This window comes from Aotus nancymaae, unplaced genomic scaffold (genome assembly GCF_030222135.1).
Source record: "Aotus nancymaae isolate 86718 unplaced genomic scaffold, 86718_ANA_hifiasm-v0.15.2.pri h1tg000021l, whole genome shotgun sequence".
Lineage (NCBI taxonomy): Eukaryota > Metazoa > Chordata > Mammalia > Primates > Aotidae > Aotus > Aotus nancymaae.
In genome coordinates, this window is record NW_026988433.1 from 26,869,045 (window position 1) to 26,894,330 (window position 25,286).

At 42.5% G+C, this 25,286-nt stretch overlaps 1 long non-coding RNA gene across 2 annotated transcripts; it reads right to left on the reverse strand.

The window, feature by feature from the left end:
- Positions 1 to 864: 864 nt before the first annotated feature.
- LOC105728675 (uncharacterized) lies at positions 865 to 25,141 on the reverse strand. 2 transcript variants are annotated; one of them, XR_010343829.1, is made up of 4 exons: positions 25,101 to 25,141; positions 21,155 to 21,205; positions 15,423 to 15,547; positions 865 to 5,169 (listed from the first exon to the last, which is right to left on the reverse strand). It is a non-coding gene; the product is annotated as an uncharacterized LOC105728675 (long non-coding RNA). The 2 variants fall into 2 exon arrangements; XR_001110091.3 differs by lacking the exon at positions 25,101 to 25,141 and adding an exon at positions 24,065 to 24,843.
- Between the last annotated feature and the right edge of the window lie 145 nt (positions 25,142 to 25,286).

The following is a 25,286-nucleotide window of genomic DNA, read 5'->3' on the forward strand; positions in this document are numbered from 1 at the left end:
GGGAGGGTTGCTGGCCAGGAAAGAAACCTCTAATTTCCATTACAGAGACCATCTCTATGCCATCAGAACCTTGTTCCCATTTCCACTAGTCTCTAGAGTGGCCGAATCAAGGACAGCATGAAGGAGCTATTTCACCTGGGTTTTGGCATTATATTTTATAGTTTTCTTTTCTTTTCTTGTTTTGAGATAGGGTCTCACTCTGTCACCCAGTTTGGAGTGCAGCAGTGAGATCATAGCTCACTGCAGCCTTGAACCCCTGGGCTCAAGCCATTCTCCCATCTCGGCCTCTCAAAATGGTGGGATTATAGGAGTTTTCTTTAATGTTTTTGATCTCAGCAAATTTCATAGGCAAAAATAATAGTCCGTTGGTATTTTAAGCTCTTCCTTTTCTTCCTTACTTTCTTTTCTTTGTTTCTTTTTTCCCATCCTTCTTTCTCTCTTTCTTTCTTTCCTTCTTCTTTTTTTGATGGAGTCTCACTGTCACCCACGTACAGTACAGTGGCACGATGTCTACTCACTGCAATGTCTGCATCCCATGTTCAAGTGATTCTCTTGCCTCAGACTCCTGAGTACTTGGGACTACAGGCGAGCACCACCATGCCCGGCTTATTTTTTTATTTTTTTGTATAGAGACAGGATTTCACCATGTCGACAAGGCTGGTCTTGAACTCCTGGCCTCAAGTGATTGGCCCACCTCAGCTTCCCAAAGTGCTGAGATTACAGGCATGAGGGAGCCACCATGTTTGGCCTACTTCCATTTCTTACATCACAAGTGAGGTTAGCGATATGTTCCTAAATGTTAAGTAATTGTATTTCCTCTTTTGTGAATGTTTGGATCTTTTGCTCATTTACCTTACAGATAAGTTATTTTTAAATCTCTTTATTCAACAAATATTTACTCATTTGTTGTTATAAGCCAAACATTTATAAATGCAGAAAATATAATAGCAAACAAGGCAGACAGCGTTCCCATCTTTAGAGTACTTACTCTATTTGTATGGCCTGTTTAGATAATAATGTACTAAGTCTTGCTTGTCATTTTCACAATGAATATTTTTCCTTTATGCTGTTTTTATTCTTCCATACAGTAGTTTTACATTTTTATGTGGTTAAGTCTGACCTACTTTCCCCTTTTAACAAAATCTTTTTCTTCCATGCTTAGAAATTTCAATTCCTCAGCAAAACTTTAAGATACGATTCATTTTCTTTATTTCTTCTTTTCCTAGGCATGAAACTTTTGTGTTCAATTACTTAACTTATTTATAATTTCTCATAGTGAGCTGAGCATCTACATTGGTTATTTTTTCCACATACTGAATACTCACTGAACTGTACCTTTTTTCATTGATTTGTATAGGTGACAAATGAACAGTGGAGAGGTGAGATGGGGGTTGTTGAAGGGCAATTGGAGTTGCTCAGTTTAGGTAATTTGGTATGGGAAATGGTAAGGAAATCGGTACATGCGAGGTATTAATGCAGGCAGGGCTCATCTGGAATAAATGGTCCATGTATTGCAGTGATTCTCAACCAAGGATGGACAAACCTGTTGACTGGGAGCTCTGAAAATGTATTCACTCCTGCTACCACTAGAAGGTTTAGTGTAGAGCCGGGACTCATCTTATTTGCTTATCTTTTTGCAACAGGGTCTCACTCCGACACCCAGGCTGGAGTCTAGTGGCACGATTACTGTTCACTGCAGCCTCAGCTTCCTGGGCTCAGATGATTTTCCTACCTCAGCCTCCCTAGTAGCTGGAGTTAGAGGTGTGTGAGCCACCACGCCTGGCTAATTTTTTGTATTGTTTGTAGAGATAGGGTTTTGCCATGTTGTTCAGGCTGGTCTTGAACTCCTGGGCTCAGGCGATCTTCCTGCCTCAGACTCCCAAAGTGCTGGGATTACAGGTGTGAGCCACCATGGTTGGCCAACTCATCTGTTTTTTAAAAGCTCCCCAGGCCCTGCTGATGTGGGAAATTGTGGGCAATAAAGCTGGGCTGATAAGTAGGGAGCAGATTGAGAGAGATGGCAATGCCAAGCTGAATTTAGTTGTGGGTTCAGGAGGCCTCTGAGGGTGCAGCTGAAAGAGCATGGACTTTGGACTCAGGCAGATAGAGGTTTTGATCCTATTTTTACCAATTTCAGGCTATGTTATCTAGTTTGCAGTTCCTCTCAGAGTCTTGCTTTCTTTCATCTTAAACTCAATTAATAATTAATAATATTTACTTATAATATTTACTTAATAGGTGGTGATGAGTCGATGGGAAGTCAAGTATAAAATACCCAGCTCAACACCTGATGCGTGAATGAATTCTCTTTTCTTCCTCTTAAATGAGCCTTTGTCCTATGCCAGGCCTGCCTCATAGTTGCCTTTGGGATGAACTAATGTAAGACATTTCCAGAGAAAACATGCAAATACATGTCAAGATGAGAAACAGAAAGAGATCCAAGTTGTCCTTTAATACCAGGGGTTTCCAAAACCTTCAAAGAGTTGTACCTCTTAGGAGAGGAACCCTTCTTCCTTAGAGAAATGGAGAGAAGCTTTGAATTTCCCAAAGACCTTGCCTTTATAGCTTGACAAACGCGAAACTTGGCTTCACTACAAGCCGCCTCAGCTCAGTTTCGAAGATAATCCTAGCCCCTGGGCAGCTTAGCCTGGGAACCAAGGTCAGCTGTTATGAAAATAACACAGCCATAGTCATTTTTATAAAAGAAAATTTCTCATTCAAATCTGTTTACAGAGCAAAGAATCTCCTTTCTTGAAGATGGAAAATACCATTCCTTCTCAGAAGATCCACCCTCCTTAACTTTGTATCATGATATTCATTCAGTGATTTGACAAATATTTATTGATATCACTTCTGTTTAACAACTACTTTGGAACTGGCCTCTATGCAGTAATCATTTAAAACCAATTTTCCATGCCTCCTTGTATTATAAATTGACATCAAATATTTATTTTGGGATTGGGTGCTAATCAGCATTCCTTGGAGGTCACCCAACCAAGAGGTAATGTGACTGGAAGGGAGAAAGGTTTAAAAGCAGACACACATCGTCTCAAACCTTGACTCTTGATAGGGACAAGCTGTGTGACTTTAGGCTAATCATTAAGACATTCTGGGCCCCAGCTTTATTTTTCTCTAAAATGAGAATAATGTCTAAAGCTAGTTTTCTCTTCCTCAAAGAGTGGCATTTGCTTGGGTGGAGAGAAGGGAAGAGCTCATTCATCCCAGAAGATGGGAACTGGTGCGGTACCGGCAGGAGAGAAAGAGACCAGCCTCCCCAGCACGTGGGGAGGGAGGTGTGTTTGGGAACGATGAGAAGTTATATTGGAACAGGGGAAGAAGAGCCCTTGTGCTTGACACACAGATCACAAAAGCCCAGATTTAAAACAGGTGTGGAAGACCCTGGGTGATGGTGGGGCTTTAGCTGCAGAGGATAAACATATTGAGACAGTTTGCAACTGAACTGAGAGCCTCCTAAGAATGGAGGGTTCTCTTCTGCTTTGCTTTTACTAAACATCAGAGAAATAGATCAAGAGAAGGATGGCTTTTTTTTTTTTGGAGACAGAGTTTCACTCTTGTTGCCCAGTCTGGAGTGCAATGGTGTGATCTCTGCTCACTGCAACCTCTGCCTCCCAGGTTCAAGTGATTCTCCTGCCTCAGCCTCCCGAGTAGCTGGGATTACAGGCTCCCACCACCACACCCAGCTAATTTTTTGTATTTTTAGTAGAGATGGGGTTTCACCGTGTTGGCCAGGCTGGTCTCGAACTCCTGACCTCAGGTGATCCACCCGCCTTGGCCTCCCAAAGTGCTGGGATTACAGGCCTGAGCCACCAAGCCTGGCCAATGGCATTTTCTTCACTTGAAGAAAGAACAAGGAGACCTAGGCTTATTGAAACAAGAGGGGCTTAAGTTAGATAGTAATAGTGACTTTGTCACTGTGAGAAAAGTACAAGATTATCTTACCTCATCAAAGATTCTTTCTAAGAGACTTGAAATCTCCTAGCTAGCAGAGGCTCAGAAGGGAGTTCTTTAGTGACTCTCAATCTCTTTCATATACAGCAGGTCTTGAATAATGTCTTTTCATTCAATGTGATATTGTTATAAAGTTGGTGAGAAAAAAACAATAGATTCCCAGCTGGGCCACTGTTTGTGAGGAGTTTGCAGGTTCTCTCCATGTCTGTGTAGGTTTTCGCTGTGTACTCAGTTTCACTGGCATGTCTCATTGGTCCCAGTATGAACGAGTGTGGACACAGGTGTGGGTGTGAGTGTGCCTTGTGATGAAATGGCATCTTGTCCAAGGTGGTTTCTAGTCTTGTGCCCTCAGCTGCTGGGAGAGGCTTCTGCAACCCACAATCTTGAACTGGAATAACTGGGTGAATAATTATCTTTCTTGTTTTTATTAATCTTTCTTAAATATATGTGTAGCTCGCATGTATTTCAGAGTTTACTATCAGAAGCATTTTGGTCTTTAGAAGTTTGGTGATACTTTTTTTTTTTCTTTTGAGATGAAGTCACACTCTGTCACCTAGGCTAGAGTGCAGTGGCATCATCTTGGTTCACTGCAACCTCTGCCTCCCTGGTTCAAGCGATTCTCCTACCTCAGCTTCCCAAGTACCTGGGACTACAGGTGTGTGACAACACATTCAGCTAATTTTTCTATTTTTAGTAGAGATGGGATTTCACCCTGTTGACTGGGCTGGTCTTGAATTCCTATCCTCAGGTGATCTGCGCACCTTGGCCTCCCAAATTACTGGGATTACAGGCATGAGCCACCACACCTCACCTGATACCTTTATGGCCAGAAATAGGGTGTAGAAACTTAATTCTTGTTTATATCAATTAGCCTATGGTCAAATTGGTTTGGTTATATGTCATTTTGCTTAAAGTTGCAATTTCCAAGCACCTATGGACAATGATAAGTGAGGAGTTAACCATACTGGATAAGTCTATTGAGTTACTGCAACGTCACTGTGGTTGAAAGTTTCCTGGTGAGCTCTGGTTCCCTCGCTCTCAATTATCCTCTTTTTGGCAGAATCCTTTCAGAAGTGAATCTGCATGTCACACAGCAACTCCTCGTTCTGGCTGCTGGGTCCCGCAGGATACTTCAAAGCCATGGAGATGTGGGGCCTGGTGCACCTGCCCTTCCCTTGAGAGATCCTGCTGTTCATGGACCTATAAAATGAAGGGGTCCAGGGGACTGATCAGAAGTCAGAATCCAAACACTAGACTCTCTGTCATTTTGAAGGTAGAGGAATTAAACCAAAGAAATATACTACTGCATTTATGTACAATTCTGGTATCACTTTAAGACCTAATGATTTTTAGATTAAAAAGTCCAATGTAAAGAAATAGTAAGCTTTTAATGCAGCTAAACCTCAAAGGATAACCAAGTATCAGTGGTTAGGGACACCAGCCTACACAGGACTGTGAGATTCAGTTTACTAAGCAGTTCCTGGGCTCTTATTAGGTGGCAGGTCTTGTGCTGGGTACTGGGTAATGGTGGTGGTGATGGGAGAGATACAGAGATAACAGTGGTAATGACATTGATAATAACATCACATGTACTGAGAGCTGATTATGTGCAGGGCATGGTGCTAATTTATTTGTTAATTCAATAAACAGGGCAACGTAAATACTTGCTGAATGAATTGCTCACTTGCAGCAGCTCTCCTGGCCTCCTTTCTGTTTCCTGGATGCACCTCAGAGCCTTTGCATTTGCTCTTTGGTTCTGCCTGGAAGGCTCTTCTCCTATGTATTTGCTTGGGTCGCTCCTCACTCCTTCAGGTCTTTCCTCCAATGTCACCTTCTCAGTGAGGTCCCTGACCACTTAATCTAAAATTATAACCCTTTTCCCAGTTCCACACCCTTTCCATTCCCATTTTTCCACTTCTCTTTTTCCTCGTAGAACTTGGTACTACTGTATCTAGGATGCCGCCTTTAACTTTTTTTTTTGAGATGGAGTCTCACTCTGTCACCCAGACTGGAGTGCAGTGGCATGATCTTGGCTCACTGTAATCTCTGCCTCCCAGGTTCAAGTGATTTTCCTGCCTCAGCCTCCCGAGTAGAGTGGCTGGGACTACAGGTGCATGCCACCACATCTGGCTAATTTTTGTATTTTCAGTAGAGATGGGGTTTTCACCATGTTGGCCAGGCTGGTCTTAAACTCCTGACCTCAGGTGATCTGCCCACCTTGGCTTCCCAAAGTGCTGGAATTACAGGCATCAGCCACGATGCCTGGCCAGGCTAACTTTTACTAATACACTATTGTCTGTCTCCCTTGCTAGCCTGAGAGCTCCATGAAGGCAGGGACTTCGGACTGCTTTATTCACTTCTGTAGCCCCTTGGCCTAGGTCTGATGCTTAAATTTGTTCCATGAGTTGAATAAAAAATATTCTTTCTTAGTGTTAGTTATGTGCTCTACCCAACAATTAGCACCAGGATAGGGCAGTGAGCAAGGCAGACAAGGATGTTCCATCCAGAGGCCTATGGGCTGTTGAGGATAAGATATTGAACTAATTATACAATAATCTCCATTCTCCTGAAATAGAACATGCTGGGTGTTTTACTGATACCATGTCACTGAAACCTTACCACAACCCTAGGATGGGGGTACTATAATCCATAGTTGTTTTTCTACAGTTGAAAATACACAGATAGGCTCTGAGTTACAGAGAGAATGGACTTAATTTTGTTGACACATATTGATGATAACTGTATATATGTAACTTACAGTTATAATGGCCTTTTCTTGTATTTAATGCTTCCCATAAGTACTTAAGAATTCATTCTACTTTATAAATGAGGAAACTGAGGTCTAGAGAAGTTAGATAACTTACCAGAGCCACACACCTACAAACTCATCTAGAGAGCATCAGACCCAGTCTGTATCCTTAAAATTCTTCTCCGTGGTAAAGAATGCAGTGATGGGGGGACTAGCTGGACAGGGAGCTAGTTCTCTATATTCTTCTAGAGAAAGAGACCATTGGGACTTACAGGTTGTAGGGCTAGGGAGAAGAGCTGAACAAAGGACAAAGGCTTGCAGGTAGCTGTGAGGCAGGGAGTGGTAGGTTGAGTAGTATCCTGGGTGGGTGAGGAGGCATAGTTTCCTGACCTCAAACCCTAACACCCCACACACTCCTGGCCATTATGGTTTGATTTTAATAAGGAGATATGGCAGACCCTTGAGCAAGGCAAGGGCAGGATGAAATAGGGCTCCTTCAGCTATTTTTTCATCCTTCTCACTTAGAAATCCATCATGTCCATACACCTCTTCTATTTTCTTGGTTAAATTAGCAACATAGCTTTATAATGTATTATCTGAACCTAGCACATTGCATTTATACATAATGCCTACTTCTACTGACCACTTTCAAAGCTTTGAGACTTTCCCAACATTCTGTCCACCCAAAGAGTGGGTACCCTGACAATGCAGGATGCTGAGAATCAGAACTCTAGCTTTCTTAAAAAAAATTTTTTTTATTTTTAATTTTCTTGGGTGCATAGTAGGCATATATATTTATGAGGTATATGAGATATTTTGATACAGTCATAAAATGTGTCATAATCACATCAGGGTAAATGGGATATCCATCACCTCAAGCACTTATTCTTTGTGTTATAAACAGCCCAATCGTACTCTTTTAGTTATCTTACAATGTACAATTAAATTATTGTTGACCATAGTCACCCTACTGTGCTATCAAATACTAGGTTTTATTCATTCTTTCTATCTTTTGGTACCCATCTGACATAGTGTGGATATTTGTCCCCACTCAAATCTCATGTTGAAATGTAATCCACAATGTTGGAGGTGGGACCTTGTGTGTTTTGGGTCATAGGGGCAGATCCCTTATGTCTTGGTGCTGTCCTTGCAGTAGTGAGTGAGTACTCAAAAGATCTGGTTGTTTAAATGGTGGCATCTCCCCACAACTGTCTCTTGCTCCTGCTATGTGAGATGCCTGCTCCCACTTCACCTTCTGCCATGATTGTAAGCTTCCTGAGGCCTCCCTAGAAGCAGATGCCAGCACTATGCTTCCTGTATGATTTGCAGAACCATGAGCCAATTAAACCTCTTTTCTGATAAATTACCCATTCTCAGGTATTTATAGCAAAGTGAGAACAGACTAACATACCATTAACCATCCCCACTTCCCCCTTACTCACCCACCCACCATCCCACTACCCTTCCCAGCCTCTAGTAACCATCTATCTCCATGAGTTCAATAGCTTTATTTTTTGGCTCCCACAAATAAGTGAGAAAAGGCAGAGTCTGTCTTTTTGTGCTTGGCTTATTTTACTTAACATAATGGCCTCCAATTCTATCCAGGTTGTTGCAAATGGCAAGATCACATTCCATTATATGGCTAAATAGTACTCCACTGTGTATAAATATCACATTTTCCTTATGCATTCATCTCTTGATGGGCTTTTAGATTGCTTCCAAATCTTGGCTATTGTGAACAGTGCTGCAACACACATGGGAGTATAGATGTCTCTTTGACACATTAATTTTCTTTCTTTTGGGTACATACCTAGTAGTGGGATTGTTGGATCATATGGTATCTCTATTTTTAATTTATTGAGGAACCTCCAAACTGTCCTCCATAAGGCTGTACTAATTTTCATTTTCATCAATGGTATATGAGGCTTCCCTTTTCCCCACATCCTTGCCAGCTTTTGTTATTGCCTATCTTTTGGATGGAAGCTATTTTAACCTGGGTGAGATGCTATCTCATTGTAGTTTTGATTTGCATTTCTCTGATGATTAATGATGTTGAACACCTTTTCATATGCCTGTTTGCCATTTGTATGTCTTCTTTTGTGAAATGTCTATTCAGATCTTTTGCCCTTTTAAAAATCAGATTATTAGATTTTTTTTTCCTAAAGTGTTGTTTGAGCTCCTTATTTATTCTGGTTATTAATCCCTTTTCAGATTGATAGTTTAGAAATACTGTCCCCAATTCTACAGTTGTCTCTTTACTTTAGTGATTGTTTCCTTTGCTATGCAGAAGCTTTTAAACTTGATGTGATCCCATTTGTCCATTTCTGCCTTGATTGCCTGTGCTTGTAGGGTATTACTCAAGAAATGTTTGCCCAGTCCATTGTCCTAGAGAGTTTCCTCAATGTTTTATTATAGTAGTTTCATAGTTTGAGGTCTTAGATTTAAATCTTTAATTCATTTTAATTTGATTTTTGTATATAGTGAGAGATAGGGGTCTAGTTTGATTGTTCTGCATATGGATATTCAGTTTTCCCAGCACCATTTATTGAAGAGATTGTCCTTTCCTCAATGTATGTTCTTGGCACCTTTGTCAGAAATGAGTTCACTGTAGATGTATGAATTTGTTTATGGGTACTGTATTCTGTTCCATTGGTCTATGTGTCTGTTTTTATGCAAGTACCATGCTGTTTTGGTAACTATAGTTATGCAGCGTAATTTGAAGTCAGGTAATGTGATTCCTCAATTTTTGTTCTTTTTGGTCAGGATAGCTTTGGTTATTCTGGGTCTTTTGTGGTTCCATATAAGTTTCAGAATTTTTTTTTCCTGTTTCTGTGAATAATGTCATTGGTATTTTGCACTGAATCTGTCAATTGCTTTTGGTGGCATGGAGATTTTAACAGTATTTATTTTTCCTATCCAGGAACATGGAATATCTATTCATTTTGTGTGTAGTCCTTTTCAATTTCTTTCACCAATATTTTATAGTTTTTATTGTAGAAATCTTTTACTTTTTTGGTTAATTCCTAGGTATTTAGTTTTATTCATAGCGATTGTAAATGGGATTGCTTTCTCAATTTCTTTTTCAGATTGCTCACTGTTGACATATAGAAATGCTACTGATTTTTTTAATGTTGATTTTGTTTTTTGTTTTTGTTTGAGATGGATTCTTGCTCTGTTGCCCAGGCTGGAGTGCAGTGGTATGATCTCAGCTCACTGCAACCTCTGCCTCCTGGGTTCAAGCAATTCTCCCTGCCTTAGCCTCCCAAGTAGCTGGGATTACTGGCACCCTCGTCTGTGCCCAGCTAATTTTTGTATTTTTAAGTAGAGATGTGTTTTTGCCATGCTGGCCAGGCTTGTCTTGAATTCCTGACCTCAGGTTATCTGCCTGCTTTGGCCTTCTAAAGTGCTGGGATTATAGGTGTGAGCTACTGTGCCCAGCCTATATGTTGATTTTTTACCCTGCAACTTTACTGAATTTGCTTATCAGTTCTATCAGTTTTTGGTGGAGTCTTTATGTTTTTCCAAATATAAGATCATATCATTAGCAAATAAGGATAATTTGACTTTTTTCTTTCCAATTTAGATGCCCTTTATTTCTTTATCTTGTCTGATTGCTATAGCTAGGACTTCCAGTACTATGCTGAGTAACAGTGGTAAAAGTAAGCATCCTTGTGTTCCAGATCTTAGAGGAAAAGCTTTCAATTTTTCTCCATTCTGTATGATACTAGCTGTGGGTCTATAGTATGTGACTTTTATTATGTTGAGGTATGTTCCCTCTATACCCAATTTTTTTGAGGGTTTTTATCATGAAGGGATGCTGAATTTTATCAAATGCTTTTTCAGCATCAATTGAAAGAGTCAAATAGCTATTATCCTTCATTCTGTTGATCTGATGTATCACATTGATTGATTTTTGTATGCTGAACCATCCTTGCATCCCCTGTGGTAAATCTCAGTAGGTCATGATGGATGATCTTTTTAATGTGTTGTTGAATTTCATTTGCTAGTATTTTGTTGAGGATTTTTACATTAATGTTCATCAGAAATATTAACCTGTAGTTTTGTTTTTTAATATGTCATTGGTTTTGGAATAAGGGTAATACTGGCCTTGTAGAATGAGTTCAGAAGTATTTTTCCCATCTCTATTTTTGGAATAATTTGAGTAGGATTGATATTAGTTCTTTCAGCAGTGAAGCCACTAGTTCCCAGGCTTTTCTTTGGACACTTTTTATTATGGCTTTGATCCTGTTACTTGTTATTGGTCTGTTCAGGTTTTGAATTTCTTCCTGGTTCAATTTTGGTAGATTGAACATGTATGAGAATTTATTCACTTCTTCTAGGTTTTCCAACTTATTGGCATATAGTTGCTCAGAGCTGCTTCTAATGATTCTTTAAATTTCTTCAGCATTGGTTGTAATGTCTCCTTTTACATCTGTGATTTTACTTGGGTTTTCTCTTTTTTTTAATCTTACTCTGGCTAAAGGTTTGCCAATTTTGTTCATCTTTTCAAAAAACGAACTTTTCATTTTGTTCATCTTTTGTATTGCTTTCTTCATTTCAATTTCACTTATTTCTGCTCTGATCTGTATTATATCTTTACATCAACTAACTTTAAGTTTAGTCTCCTTGCTGCTCTAATTCTTTAAGATGCATTGTTGGGTTGTTTATTTGAAGTTTTCCTTCTATTCTGATGTAGGTACTTATGATAATAAACTTTCCTCTTAGCACTGCTTTCACTGTATCACACAAGTTTTGGTGTGTTGCGTTTTCATTATCATTTGTTTCAAGAAATTTTTAACTTTTCATCTTCATCTCTTCCTTGATCCACTGGTCATTCAGGAGCATGTTGTTTAATTTTAATGTGTTCATATAGTTTCCACAATTTCTCTCGTTATTGACTTCTAGTTTCATTCCATTGTGGTCAGAGAAGATATTTGATATTATTTCATTTTTTTTTGAATGTTTTAAGACTTGTTTTGTGGTCTAACATAATGGTCTGTCTTTGAGAATGATCCATGTGTTGAGGAGTAGAATATGTATTCTGTGGCCTTTAAATAAAATGTTCTGTAAATATTTGTTCAATCCATTTGGTCTATAGTGCAGATTAAGTCCAATGTTTCTTTGTTAATTTTCTGTCAAGACAATCTGTCTGATGCTGAAAATGGGGCTTTGATGTCTCCAGCTATTATTGCATTGAGGTCTTTCTCCCTGTGTAGCTCTAATATTTGCTTTATATATCTGAGTGCTCCAGTGTTGGGTGCATATGTAGTTACAACTGTTATAGCCTCGTGCTGAATTGACCCTTTAATCATTATATAATGAGCTTCTTTGCTCTTTTTATAGCTTTTGCCTTAACATCTATTTTGTCTAAGTATTGCTACTCCTGCTTTTTTTAGTTTCCACTGGCATGGAATATATTTTTCATCCCCTTATTTTCAGTCTATACGTGTCTTCATAGGTGAAGTGTGTTTCTTGTAGGTGACAGATTGTTGAGACTTGTTTTTTTTAAATCCATTCAGCTACTGTCTTTTGATTGGACAGTTTAGTCTATTTACATTCAATGTTATTACTGATAAGTAAAAACTTATTCCTGCCATTTGTTTCTGGTTGTTTTGTGGTCTTCTCTTCATTCTTTCCTGTCTTCTCTTTAGTGAAGTTGATTTTATCTGGTGGTATCTTTTAATTTTTATTTTTTGTGTATCCATTGTTTATTTTTAGATTTGATGTTACCCTAAGGTGTGCAAAAAATATAACTTATTATTTTAAACTGATGACAACACTGATTGCATAAACAAGAAAAAAGAAAACCCGTAAAACTCTATGCTTAAATTTTTTTCTCTACACTTTTAAACTTTGTTGTTTGAATTATGCCTTATTGTACTATGTCTTGAAGAGTTGTATTTTTGATTGATTCATCTACTTACGATATGAGTTTACACACAATTACAGTGTTGTAATATTCTGTGTTTTTCTTTGTACTGACGAAAACCAATGAGTTTTGTACCTTCAGATGATTTCTTATTGCTCATTAGTATCCTTTTCTTTCAGATTGAATAACTCTTTTTAGCAGTTCTTGTAGGACAGGCCTGGTATTGATGAAATCCCTCAGCTTTTGTTTGTCTAGGAGTCTTTATTTCTTCTTCATGTTTGAAGGATATTTTCACAGGATATATTATACTAGCATAAAATATTTTTTCCTTAAGTACTTTAACTATGTCATGCCACTCTCCTGGTTTCCACTGAAAAGTCTGCTGCCAGACATATTGAAGCTCCATTTTATGTTGTTTCCTTTCTCTTGCTGATTTTAAGATCCTTTCTTTATCCTTGACCTTTGGGAGTTTGATTATTAAATGTTTGAGATAGTCTTCTTTGGGTTAAATCTGCTTGTTGTTCTATAAGCTTCTTCTACTTGACTACTGATATCTTTCTCTAGGCTTGGGAAGTTCTCTGTTATTGTCCCTTTGAATAAACTTTCTACCCATGTCTCTGTCTCTACCTCCTCTTTAAGGCCAATACTTCTGAGATTTGCCCCTTTGAGGCTATATTCTAGATCCTGTAGGCATATTTCATTCCTTCTTACTCTTTTTTCGTCTCCTCTCAGTGTGTCTTTTCCAATAGCCTGTCTTCATGCTCACTAATTCTTTCTTCTGCTTGATCAATTCTGGCATTAAAAGACTCTGGTGCAGTCTTTAGTATGTCAATTGCATTTTTCAACTCCAGAATTTCTGCTTGATTCTTTTAATTATTTTATTTGTTAACTTTATCTTATAGGAGTCTGAATTCCTTTTCTGTGTTATCTTGAATTTCTTTGAGGTTCCTCAGAACACCTATTTTGAATTCTCTCTGTGAAAGGTTTCATACTTCTCTTTCCAGGGTTGGCCCCTGATGCCTAATTTAGTTTATTTTGTGAGGTCAGTAATGTGTTCCTGGATGGTCTTGATGCTTGTAAATATTTGTCAGTGTGTGGGCATTGAAGAGTTGGGTATTTCTTACAGTCTTTGCAACCTGGGCTTGTTTGTATCCATCCTTCTTGGGAAGACCTTCCAGATACTCAAAGGGATCTGAATCTTGTGATCTAAGTTTTTGGTCACTGCCACATCTGCATTAGGGGCCACCCCAAACCCAATATTACAATAATTCTTGCAGACTCATAGAGGTACCACTTTGGTAGTCTTAGATAAGATCCAGGAGAATTCTTTGAATTAATAGGCTCTTGTTCTCTTCCATTACTTTTTCTCAAGGAAATGGAGTCTCTCTCCCTCTGTGCTGAGCTGCCTGGAGCTGGAGTAAGGGTGACACAAGCACCCCCATGGCCACTACCACTGGGACTGTGCTGGGTCAGACCTGAAGCCAGCACAATGCCAAGTTTCCTTGGGGCCCAGACAGGTTCAAAGATGCTGTCCGGGAGCCAGAGCCTGGAGTTAGAAACCCTAGAAATCTACCTGGTGTGCTCTATTGTTTTGTCGCTAAACTGACACCAAAACCAAAAGACAAAATCCTTCCCACTCTTCTCTCCCTTTCCCCAGGCAGAGAAGTCTCTCCCCATGTCCAGCATTACCACGGACCCATGGGGATTACTGCCAGGGCACCACTGTTGTTCACTCAAGGCCCCAGGGCTCCTCAGTCAGCTTGTGGTGAATGCTGCCAGGCCTGGGACTCACCCTTCAGGGCAGTGGGCTCCCCTCTGGCTCAGAGTAGGTCCAGAAGTGCTGTCCAAGAGCCAAGGCCTGGAATCGGGGACCCCAAGAGCCTGCTTGGTGCTCTTCCCCACCATGGCTGAGCTGGTACTTAAACTACAAGACAAAGTCCCATTTATTCTTCCCTCTTCTTTTCTCAAGTAGAAGGCATCTCTCCTCATAGCCACCATAACTCTGAATATGATGGGTCACTCCGGAAGCTAGCATGTCTCTTTGTCTCACCCAAGGCCCATGGTGTGCACTACTTGGTTACCGCTGCTGATTATTCAGAGTCCAAGGGCTCCTTAGTCAGCAGGTGATGAACCCTCCCAGGACTGGGTCCTTCCCTTCAAGGCAGCAGGTTCCTTTCTGGCCCAGAGTGTGTTATGGGGAGATAGAGCCTGAAATGAGTGCCTAATGACTCTGACTGGTGCCCTATCCTACTGTGGCTGAGGTGATATCCAAGTTGCAAAACAAAGCCATCTTTATTTAAGGAAGTTGTCTCTTTTGGAGCTGCAAGTTGTGCTGCCTGGTTCACAGAGGGGTGATACAAGCACTCCTTTAGCTGCCCCAGCTGGTGTCTTACTAGGTCATGTGTCCCCCAAGTCCAGTCTCTGAGCCCAGCACAGCACTATGACTTGCCTAGGAGTTGCAGTTTTTGTGGCCTAGACTGCTTTTCAAATTTATTTTGAACCCCAGATCACTTGGGCTGTAGTTGCGAAGCTTGCCGGAACTCAAGTTCTGACCACTGGGATGGGCGATTCCCCTCTGACTGGGGCTTGTCTCTATGCTCCCTCCATGGAGGACAGCTGATTTCTGCCCAGTGTTGGCAGCACTGTTTTCCAATGCAAAGTTCCCTAACTGCTGTGCTGTCCCTCCCGCAAGTGCACAGATTCTCTCTGTGCATCACAAGTGCACTGCCATGGAAGAGGGAGAGGTGGCATCAACAATTCAAGACTGACTTTCCTACCTTCTTCAGTGCCTCTTTCAGTAATATGAAGTTAAAACCAGCTACCGTGAGTGCTCACCTTATTTTTTGTTCCTATGAAGTTGCTGTTTTGTGTATAGATAGTTGCCAAATTTGGTGTTCCTGTGGGGAAGACAATCAGTGGAGGCTTCTGTTCCACCATCTTGCTCCACCTCCTCCAGAAGCCTAGGATTAAAGTCATGTACTGTCATATCTATCCATTCACCAGTTATGGGCTGGATATACCCCCAAATTCCTTATGATGAAGCCCTCTGGTACCTAATAATGTGACTGCATTTGGAGATAGTATCTTTAAAGATAGTATCCATCCATCCATCCATCTAAACATCTATCCATTCATCTGTCATATATTGAGTGCTTATGCAATATATCTAGGCAACAATCTAAGCGAAGTGCCTCATGTTGGGAAAAAAAAGGAACAGATCAGTCTCTGCCCTGAACGTTCTAGTGTAGATGACAGTAGGTAATTACAGGCAATTACAATACATCGGGATAAGTGTCATGACCCATCTGGAAGCTGGGGATGTACCAGGATAGGACACCTTATCCAGATTGGGGGCAAAGGCAGGAAAAGGGTCAAGGACGCTAAGCTCCAAAGATAATGTGGCAAATTAGGGCAACTGAAGGAAGGCTTAGTCTGGCTAAATGTATAGATAAAGGAGTAAGTTAAAATTAGGTCTTTAGGGTGAACCCTAATCCAATTTGACTGGTATCCTTCTGAGAAAAGGAAATTTGGACATATAGAGAGACAGCAAGGATGCATGTGCAGAGGGGAAAGACCATGCAAGGACAGCGAGACGGTGGAAGCCAAGGAGAGAGGCCTTAGAAGCAAACACACCTGCTGATAGATACCTTGATTTTTCACTTCTAGACTCTAGAACTGTGAGAAAATAAATTTCTGTTGTGTGAGCAACCCAGCCTGTGGTATTTTGTTACAGGAGTGCTAGAAAACTAGTATATCATCCATCCATCCATCCATCCATCATATGTTGAGTGCCTAAGCAATATATCTAGGCAACAATCTAGGCAAAATGCCTAGTGTTGGGATAAAAAAGGAACAGATCAGTCTCTGCTCTGAAAGTTCTAGTGCGGATGACAGCAGGTAATTAGAGGCAATCACAATACATTGTGATTAAGTGTCATGACCCATCTGGGAGCTGGAGATATACCAAGAAGTGATGCTTTATGCAGGTTAGGGGTGAAGGCAGAAAAAGGGTCAAGGAAGCCGAGTTCCTAAGAGAATAAGGCAAATTAGGGCAATTGCAGGAAAGCTCTGTCTGGCTAAATGTGTAGTAGGAAGGGACTGGAGGGAGAAATGAGGCTAGAGAGAGGATTGAGAAAGGGTTTTTTTTGTTGTTGTTTTGTTTTGTTTTAATGTCATGCTAAGGCAGGGCGCCTTGTAATTTTTTTTCCTGCCTATAGCATACCTAAGGGATGATGGATGTCCATCAACAGCGTGGGTGAGAGGGAACAATTGCAGAGGTGAATTACCATTGTCAGGTTGAGATATAGCCCTGCCTTCCCGCTTCACAGTTTGAGATTCATGATGCTTAGTAAGAAGCTGGATTTTATCTGAAGACTGAATGGTATTGGCTCAGTCACTTCATTACACTAGGCTTTCTGTTCTTCTCTCTCATCTGTTTCTATGCTAACTGAGAGTGTGAGCTTTAGCATTAACTGCCTGGATTCTACTCTGTCCCCCACCATTCTCAAGTTGGGTCACCCTGAATAAGCTGTCCACCCTCATCAGCAAACTAGATCAATAGTACTGTGGTGCCTTTATCAAAGATTTACTGAGGATGAAAGGAGGTATTGCATGTAAAACTCCTGGCATAGTGTTTGGCATACAGTAAGTGATCAGTAAATGTTAAAGATCAAAAGGGCATGTGTCACTCATTGCAGCTCCCCTGCAGCCAAAAGGTGTTAGTGATCAAATTCTCACTGACATCACAGTGATAACTGTCTTCATTGTCATTGCCATCCCATCATCATTCTCACAGCACCATCATCATCAGCACTGTGATCCCCACTACAACCACTGTTACCACAACCAACCTCCTCCTAATCATCATCAATCATATTGAAGCTTTCAGAGGTCATTCCTCACTGGGTTCCCTGTTTCTGGTCTTCTTCCTTGTGGTTATTTTATAAAAAAGAAGGCCCTACCTAGATTTTTATGATGTGATATTTATAAAATTTATTGAGCTCCTACTATATATCAGACATTTTTCTGGGCACAGAGGATACAGGAATGAGCTAAATTAAATTCTCACTTGCGGAATTAGGTTAATGAGAAGTGACAGACAATATGTCTGTCACTTCTCATTAACCTAATTCCGCAAGTGAGAATTTACAATACTACAAGGATTGACATTTATTTTTCTTTGACATACTACGTATTTCCTTGTAGAATTTGACATACAAGGAAATACATAGTATGTCAAAGTAAAATAAATACTGGAGAGAAAAATAAAGCAGGGAAAGAAGTTTCTGGGGTTGGACAGTTGTCATTTTTATTTAGGATGGTTAAAGAAGGCTCATCTCAGCCAGGCGCGGTGACTCCTGCCTGTAACCCCAGCACTTTGGGAGGCCGAGGCGGGCGGATCACAAGGTCAAGAGATGGAGACCATCTAAGTCAACATGGTGAAACCCCATCTGTACTAAAAATACAAAAAAAATTAGCTGGGTGTGGTGGTACGCACCTGTGGTCCCAGCTACTCGGGAGGCTGAGGCGGAAGAATCGCTTGAACCCAGGAACCCAGGAGGCAGAGGTTGCAGTGAGCTGAGATTGTGCCACTGCACTCCAGCCTGGTGACAGAGCAAGACTCCGTCTCAGAAAAAAAAAAAAAGAAGGCTCATCTCAAGGTGATATTTGAATTGAGGAAGGGAAGGAGGCCCCATGTGGATACCAGGGGGGCAAAGCCCAGGAAGAAAATTATGAAGGCCCCCAGGTAGCGACATACTTGGCTTGTGAGGAGCAAAAACGAGGCTGATGTGGCTAGATGAAAGCTGGAAGTAACAGTGGATGAGATCAGAGACATAGCAGGGGGCAGAACATGGGGACCAGGTCATTGTAAAAACTCTGGCCCTTACTCTCACTCACTTGGAAAGTCGTCAGAGGGTTTTGGAAAGAAGTGTAACACGATCTGACTTATATTTTAATGGAGTCACTCTGGCTTTTGTGCTGAAAACACAAGACAGGGTGACAAGTACTTAAGCAGAGAGGCCAGTCTTGAGCATATTTCCATAACCCAAGTGTGAGTTGCTGGTGGCTGGGATCAGTGGAGTAGCTGTGGAGGTCATGAGAAGTGTGAGATGCTCGATATATTTTGAATATAAAGCCAGCAGGATTTGCTAATACACTGCATTGAATATGGAACAGGAGTGAGAGAAACAAACAAATCAAGGATGATTCCTGAGCAACTGAGCAGATGGAACTGGCATGTGCTGGGATGTGGAAGACTGTGAGCAGATGTGAAGGGGAAAATCAATTTTATGCTCATATTGTGTCCGTAAAGTAGATACTATGGTTATCTTCCATAAAACTGGGACTCACTAAAGTGAAGTATTTTGCTCAAGGTCACGTAAGTGGCAAGAGCCAAGATTTGAACTAGTTCTCCCTGATTCTACAGACTATGCCCTATAACGACACCAAGCTCACAGAAGCCCTGGTCTTGGCTTCCTTAGACTTGGGTTCCAACCAACCTCAGCTGCAAGGGCTTTACCACTGACCATCAAGGGTTATATTGATGGCTGCCACTCAATCTTAACAAGGTCCCTCTTTTCCATAGGAGTAAAACTTGTGGACATGAAGGCTTCCCAGAGAGAACACGGAGAGTCACTCACCCTCCAGACCACCAAATATAACATCACTCATGCCAGCTGGAGGAGGCTCCAGATCCCTTTGGCCAGTGAAGTTTTGGTTGGTGAGTGAAAATTCTAACTCATTAACTTGAAAATGAATGAGCTTCAGTGACTGCTAAGGCACCACGGACTGAGCTGTTTAATTTCCATTCCAGCTCTGGGTGTGAAGATTTCTCCAACCTTAGCCACCCAGTGACCATTATTTACCCATTTCAGCACTGGCTGGGCCTGCCAGGATTTTAAGCAGCTAAATGCTGCCTAAGAGCTCATGCTCTGTAGTCAGTCCACCTGGGTTCAAATCCTGGTTCTATCACTTATTAGCTGTGGGAACTAGGACAGGTTTCTCAACTTTTCTATGCTTCTCTTCTGTTTTATCATCTGTAAAATGGGGAGAAGAGTAAGTCCTTCACAGGGTTGTTGCAAAGTTTAAAAGATATGATGAGTGCACCGCAATCTGAGAAATCACCACTAAAGAACTTATTCATCAAACACCATGTTACCCAAAAGCCTAGGGAAATAAAAAATAAATTAAAAAAAATATGCAGAGTGCTTAGTACAATGACCACACATTAGACCCAACAAAATTTAGCTATTAATTTTAATATTATTTTATTAGGCTTTTATTTTGTGCCAGGTGCAGTGGCTCACACCTGTAATGCCAGCACTTTGGAAGGCTGATGCAGGAGGATCACATGAGGCCAGGAGTTTAAGACCAGCCTGGCCAACATGGTGAAACCCCATCTCTATTAAAAATACAAAAAAATTGGCCAGGAGTGGTGGCACAGGCCTATAATCTCAGCTGCTCGGGAGGCTGAGGCAGGAGAATCGCTTGAACCCAGGAGGTGGAGGTTGCAGTGAGCCGAGATTGAGCGCCACTGCACTCTAGCCTGGGCGACAGAGCAAGATCCCATCTCAAAAAGAAAAATAACAACAATAAAAAAGACTTTATTTTGTGCTCATTGTAGTCACCATCATTCTTGTTGAGACTTCACAGCTTTGTGTATAGCACCAAACAGAGGTGATATAAGCAAACAATTGTATCCCACAGAGAGGGATATAAGCAAACAATTATTTAGCACCTTGTAGTTTAAAAAATAGTTTCATGGGCATTATCAACTGATACCACCTGAGGATATGGATGTGTCAGCCAGAATTTAAAGGAGGGTGTAAAGTCAGCTCATATCGCACAGTCAATTTAATGAAGTGGCATCAAAATGTAAAACCATTTTATGTTCGCGAGTAATATGAACAGTAGGCCTTCCTTATCTCCTGTCCCCCATGCCGTCTCTGGGTCTTACCCATCCCTCAAGTTCACAATAGAAGGCCAGGGATGCTACTGAGCACATAGCTTAGGACTGCAAAAACAAGTAGAAAGGTGTTTATGTATTCATTTACTGGTTGATTGATTGAGACAGAGTCTTACTCTGTCACCCAGGCTGGAGTGCTGTGGTGTGATCTTGGCTCACTGCAACCTCTGCCTCCCAGATTCAAGTGACTCTCCTGCCTCAGCCTCCTGAGTAGCTGGAATTACAGGTGTTTGCTACCACACCCAGCTAATTTTTGTATTATTAGTAGAGGTGGGGTTTCTCCATGTTGGCCATACTGATTTTGAACTCCTGACCTCAGGTGATCTACCCCTCTTGGCCTCTCAAAGTGCTAGAATTACAGGCGTGAGCCACTGAGCTTGGCCTATTTTTAAAGTAGTATCAAAATGTGCCCACATGACAATGTCACATACCCATTCCTCAACCAAGAGGTGCCCCAGCTGGGCCCATCCTCTTCTGCATGGAGGTACAACATCTGGAGGTAGGCAGCTCCTGAGGAGGTGCGCCCCTGAGGCTGGGAAAGGTGGTCCTAGCACTCCAGAGCCAAACTAAAAAGAATGCCCCCCCCATCCCTAACACATACCATTTGCAGGGTATCCAGGATCGTTCCTTGGCCACTGGAGGCCTTGCCAACCTGGAACACAGAAGAGGCAATCAACATTAATGGGGGCTTTCTATTTAGGCATTCTAATCAACATGCAGAAAGCCAAGAGGGTTGCAGGTTTACAAAGCTCAACCTTATAATTTATGGTCCATGTGGTGCAAGGGAGTTCAGAGGCATTTTTACATAAGCTGGATGAAAGGAAGAGATGTCTCCAGCTCCCCACTCTTCTCCATCCACATTCCTGACCATCCAACACACTTTAGCGAGGAAAAGGGATACAGAAGGTGAAACGAGGAGAAAAAAAGAAGAGAAACTCCCCTAGATGCCTGCTATGTTCAGAAACTGGAGTAGGAGAATGGAAGTCTCCAACAAGAGCTGCTGGTCTCTTCTTGCCCTGGAAGATGGGCTTCCATGACTGCCCACCAGCCTCCTCCTCTGGGTGTAACAGAGCACCATAGTGGAGCTGCACTTCAGAGAAACACACTGACTGTTTTTAACATTAAGCACATCCTAGCCTGTGGTTTGTAAGCCACATATGGTCCTGGGAGCCCCAAGAAATAATGATGAAAGAAAATCATTGAAATCTGGACATAGAAGCTCTGTGAAGCCATATAGTGGCTCTGCAAATTATATTAGCTGTCCAATATTCACTGAGTGTTGCCATATGCCCAGCATCATGTGATGTCTCTCGTCTAATCCTCATAACAGTGAGGCAGTTTTTTGTTTTTTTTTGAGACAGGGTCTTTCTCTGTCACCTGTGCTGGAGTGCAATGGTGAACAGGTCTCACTGCAGCCTTGACTTTCTGGGCCCAAGTGATCCTCTTGCCTCAGCTCCCCAAGTAGCTGGGACTACAGTCATGCTCCACCAGGCCTGGATAATTTTTAAAAAATGTTTTTGTAAGGACAGGGTTTCGCCATGTTGCCAAGGCTGGTTTTGAACTCCTGGGTTCAAGCAATCCACCAGCCTTGGCCTCCCCAAGTCCAGGAATTATAGGTGTGAGCCACCACACCTGACCCAGTGAGGTAGCTATTACTCTTGTCTTAGAGCTGAAGATACTGAAGTTCAGAGAGGTCACACTCCAAAGTCAGTCATGGAGCTGAATTTGAACCCAAGTCAGTCTATTCTACAGCCTATGTCTTAACCATTATATGCACTATCTCCCAGAGGAAAAGAATGAGAGGGAAATGCTGAAAATATGAACAGTCCCCTCCTCCTACCCCCTATTTATTCAGTACTCAGTACAGGCAAAAATTGAGAAACCTTCCCTTCTCATATCTGGCGTACAGTCTGGTGGTTTTCTTTTCTTTTCTTTCTTTTCTTTGCTTTTTCCGAGATGGGGTCTTGGTCTGTTGCCCAGGTCAGAGTACAGTGGTGCCATCATAGCTCACTATAATCTTGAACTCCCGGGCTCAAGCGATCCTCCCATCTCGACCTTCTGAGTGCCATCATATCCAGCTAACTTTGATTTAGATTTTTGGTGGAGTTGGGGTCTTGCTGTTAACCAGGCTGGCCCTGAATTCCTGGCCTCAAGTGATCTTCCTGCCTTGGCCTCCCAAAGTGCTGGGATTACAGGCATGAACCACTGTACTTAGCCTGGATCAATTTTTAAAAATTTAAATATCATTGAATTATTTTTGACAATGATCAGATGCCTATTTCTCTAAGAAACAGATTAATAATAAGAAATATCCTTAAAGATGCATCTTACAGAAGGGGTGACCCTGAAATCTAGAGAGGAGGTTAGGGATACTTCTCAAGGTCACACACTTTGGTGATAGCACTAAAGGAGTAAAGCTTTTGCCTCCAAGGCCACATCTAGGCAGCAAGCTGCTTTACAAATTGAAGCACCAATGCCTCTGCCCCTAACATGGAGAACTGCTTGAAGGGGGATAACTTGTTTTTGTGCACTAGAGATTTTAACAATACAACCCGAACTTAGCTGAATAGTTTTTAAACAAGGTTCTTGTGATGAGTGAGTCTTCTGATTTCCTCTGCCGTCTTCCCATCCCACAGGTCAGAGACCTGTGCCCTGTTGAACTACGAGGCTCCTACAATAGCTCCTGGTATTTAGCTGAAGTGGGGATGTTCCTCTCTGTCTGGGGCAGATGGTTATCACCAGTCCAGAACCTGCTATAATTTACTTTGGCCTCCCACACTAATAGTGACTCTTCTGTCTGCCAGCTTGGCTTCTACAGCCTTCTACAATCTGGACTCACTCCACCCAGTTCGTTTCTTCCTTCTTTACATGTAGAACATACCCTCATGTCCAACAGGGGTCCTGGGCTCACCCCACTTCCGCCACAGAAATATCCTCCCTGCTCTTGCCATATGCAAATCATTCTTCAAGGCATTGCTCAAGGTCTTTCTGCCCCCAAAGACTGCCCATGTACCGCCCACTGGTTTGCCTTCCAAATCTTCTTACATTTATATTCTCAATTTACCCAAGTTAGCCCTTAACAGGTTTCGGTATATTTCTCCAAGTGTAATGCAGACTCCTAGAGGGCAGGCACACAAGTGTTCATTCATTCACTAGAGGCTTTTAGCATCACCTCATAAAGTGAGAAAGAAAAGAGAAATATGGTTGCTTCCAGTCCTCAAGGAAGAGAGAGTAGCTTACAGACATACGTGGCACATAGAGGGCCCTCAACAAAGGTTTGCTATATTGAACTAACAACATATATGCCTCTTATTACAATTACTTGCTAAGTCCCATGAGAGGTATCAAGTTCTGTTACAGGGAAAGTATCATCAAAGAGGTGGCATTTGAACTCTATAGGCTTTAAGGACAGGGCATGGTTTTTGTTTTTGTTAACAGAATTGGGAGGAGGTTACAGACAAAAGAAACAGCATTCCTACCACACACAGTGCCAGGTGCACACACCACTCACCAGGAACTGGGGAAAACAGTGGAATTGAGTGAGTTCTGTCCCTGCCCCGACACCAACTAGCCAGAGTGAGTGGGCAAGTTGCTTAACTTCCCTGGGCCCAGTTTCCTTCCCATTCTGAAGTGATTAAGCTGCACAGACTCCGGAAAGAAGCAGACTGAGAGAGGTTCGAGTGATGGCTGTATGTGACCTTGGGCCAATCCGAAGCCGGCTGGCTCAGCCTCAATTTCCTTCCTACAAAATAGATAAAATAATTTCTACCTCACAGGGCTTTTGTGAGGGCTTCAGAACATATGTGAGTCGCTAAGCACACAGCCCAGGACACCTGGCAATACTAGATTTCCTTTTATAAAAGTAGGGGTGACAAGCCTGATCTGCCTCTTTCCGCGCGGCTGTTGCTGGCTCCCCAGCACCCAACCCAGAGCCTGTCCTGAGCAGGTGCCGTGGACAAACTTCATGACCCCCAAAGAGAAAACAGAGCCGAAGGGACTTCGGGCGGTAAAAAGTAAAGAGCTGTCCACAGCAGGCTAACTTGGCTAATGGGGACGCTCAGTGAAAGCGTCCCCTTGAAAGACTCACGGCAGTCGAGAATCTCTGCTAACTCGCACCAAATTTATGCCTCCGATGCTGGCTGGTTTGTGGGCAGCCCTTTGTGCCTCCGCCTTCAAACCCAAGACAAGGGACAAAGCCCAACCCCGTGGCAGGCTGGGAGGGTGAAAGCGGGGGGATTCCCCCAATTCCCAGCGAAAAGGAAGGGGGATCCGTTTCCACCCCGACTCCTACTCCCGGGGCCAGGTCCTTGGGCGCCCCCCTTCATTTCTTTCCTCTCCGTACAGGTCGAGAAGGGAGGGAGTCGGGCTTGGCCCGCGGCGTAGGGTCACCCCGGCTTCCGTCCCTCAGATCCCGCCTGGCCGCTTAATCTCGGCCCCCATCGACCCTGTTCGGCCGCCCGCCCCGGCTCGGGTCGACTCGGCCCTCCGCCCCCGGCCTCCAAGGAACCCGCCCGGCCGCCAGCCCCACCTCGGCCGCCAACCCTCACCTCCCCTCGCGCCCACATCGGCGCCCGCCGCGGCCTCCGTAGACCCCGCCGGGCACCCGTCCCGCGCCCGACCGCCCCCGCGCCGGCTTCCCGGCCCCCGTAGACCCCGCCCGTCCCTCCCTCTCCGGGGTCCTGGCGGCGGGGAGGAGGGGCCGCCGGGCCGGCGTGCGTGGCAGACTTTCCCGG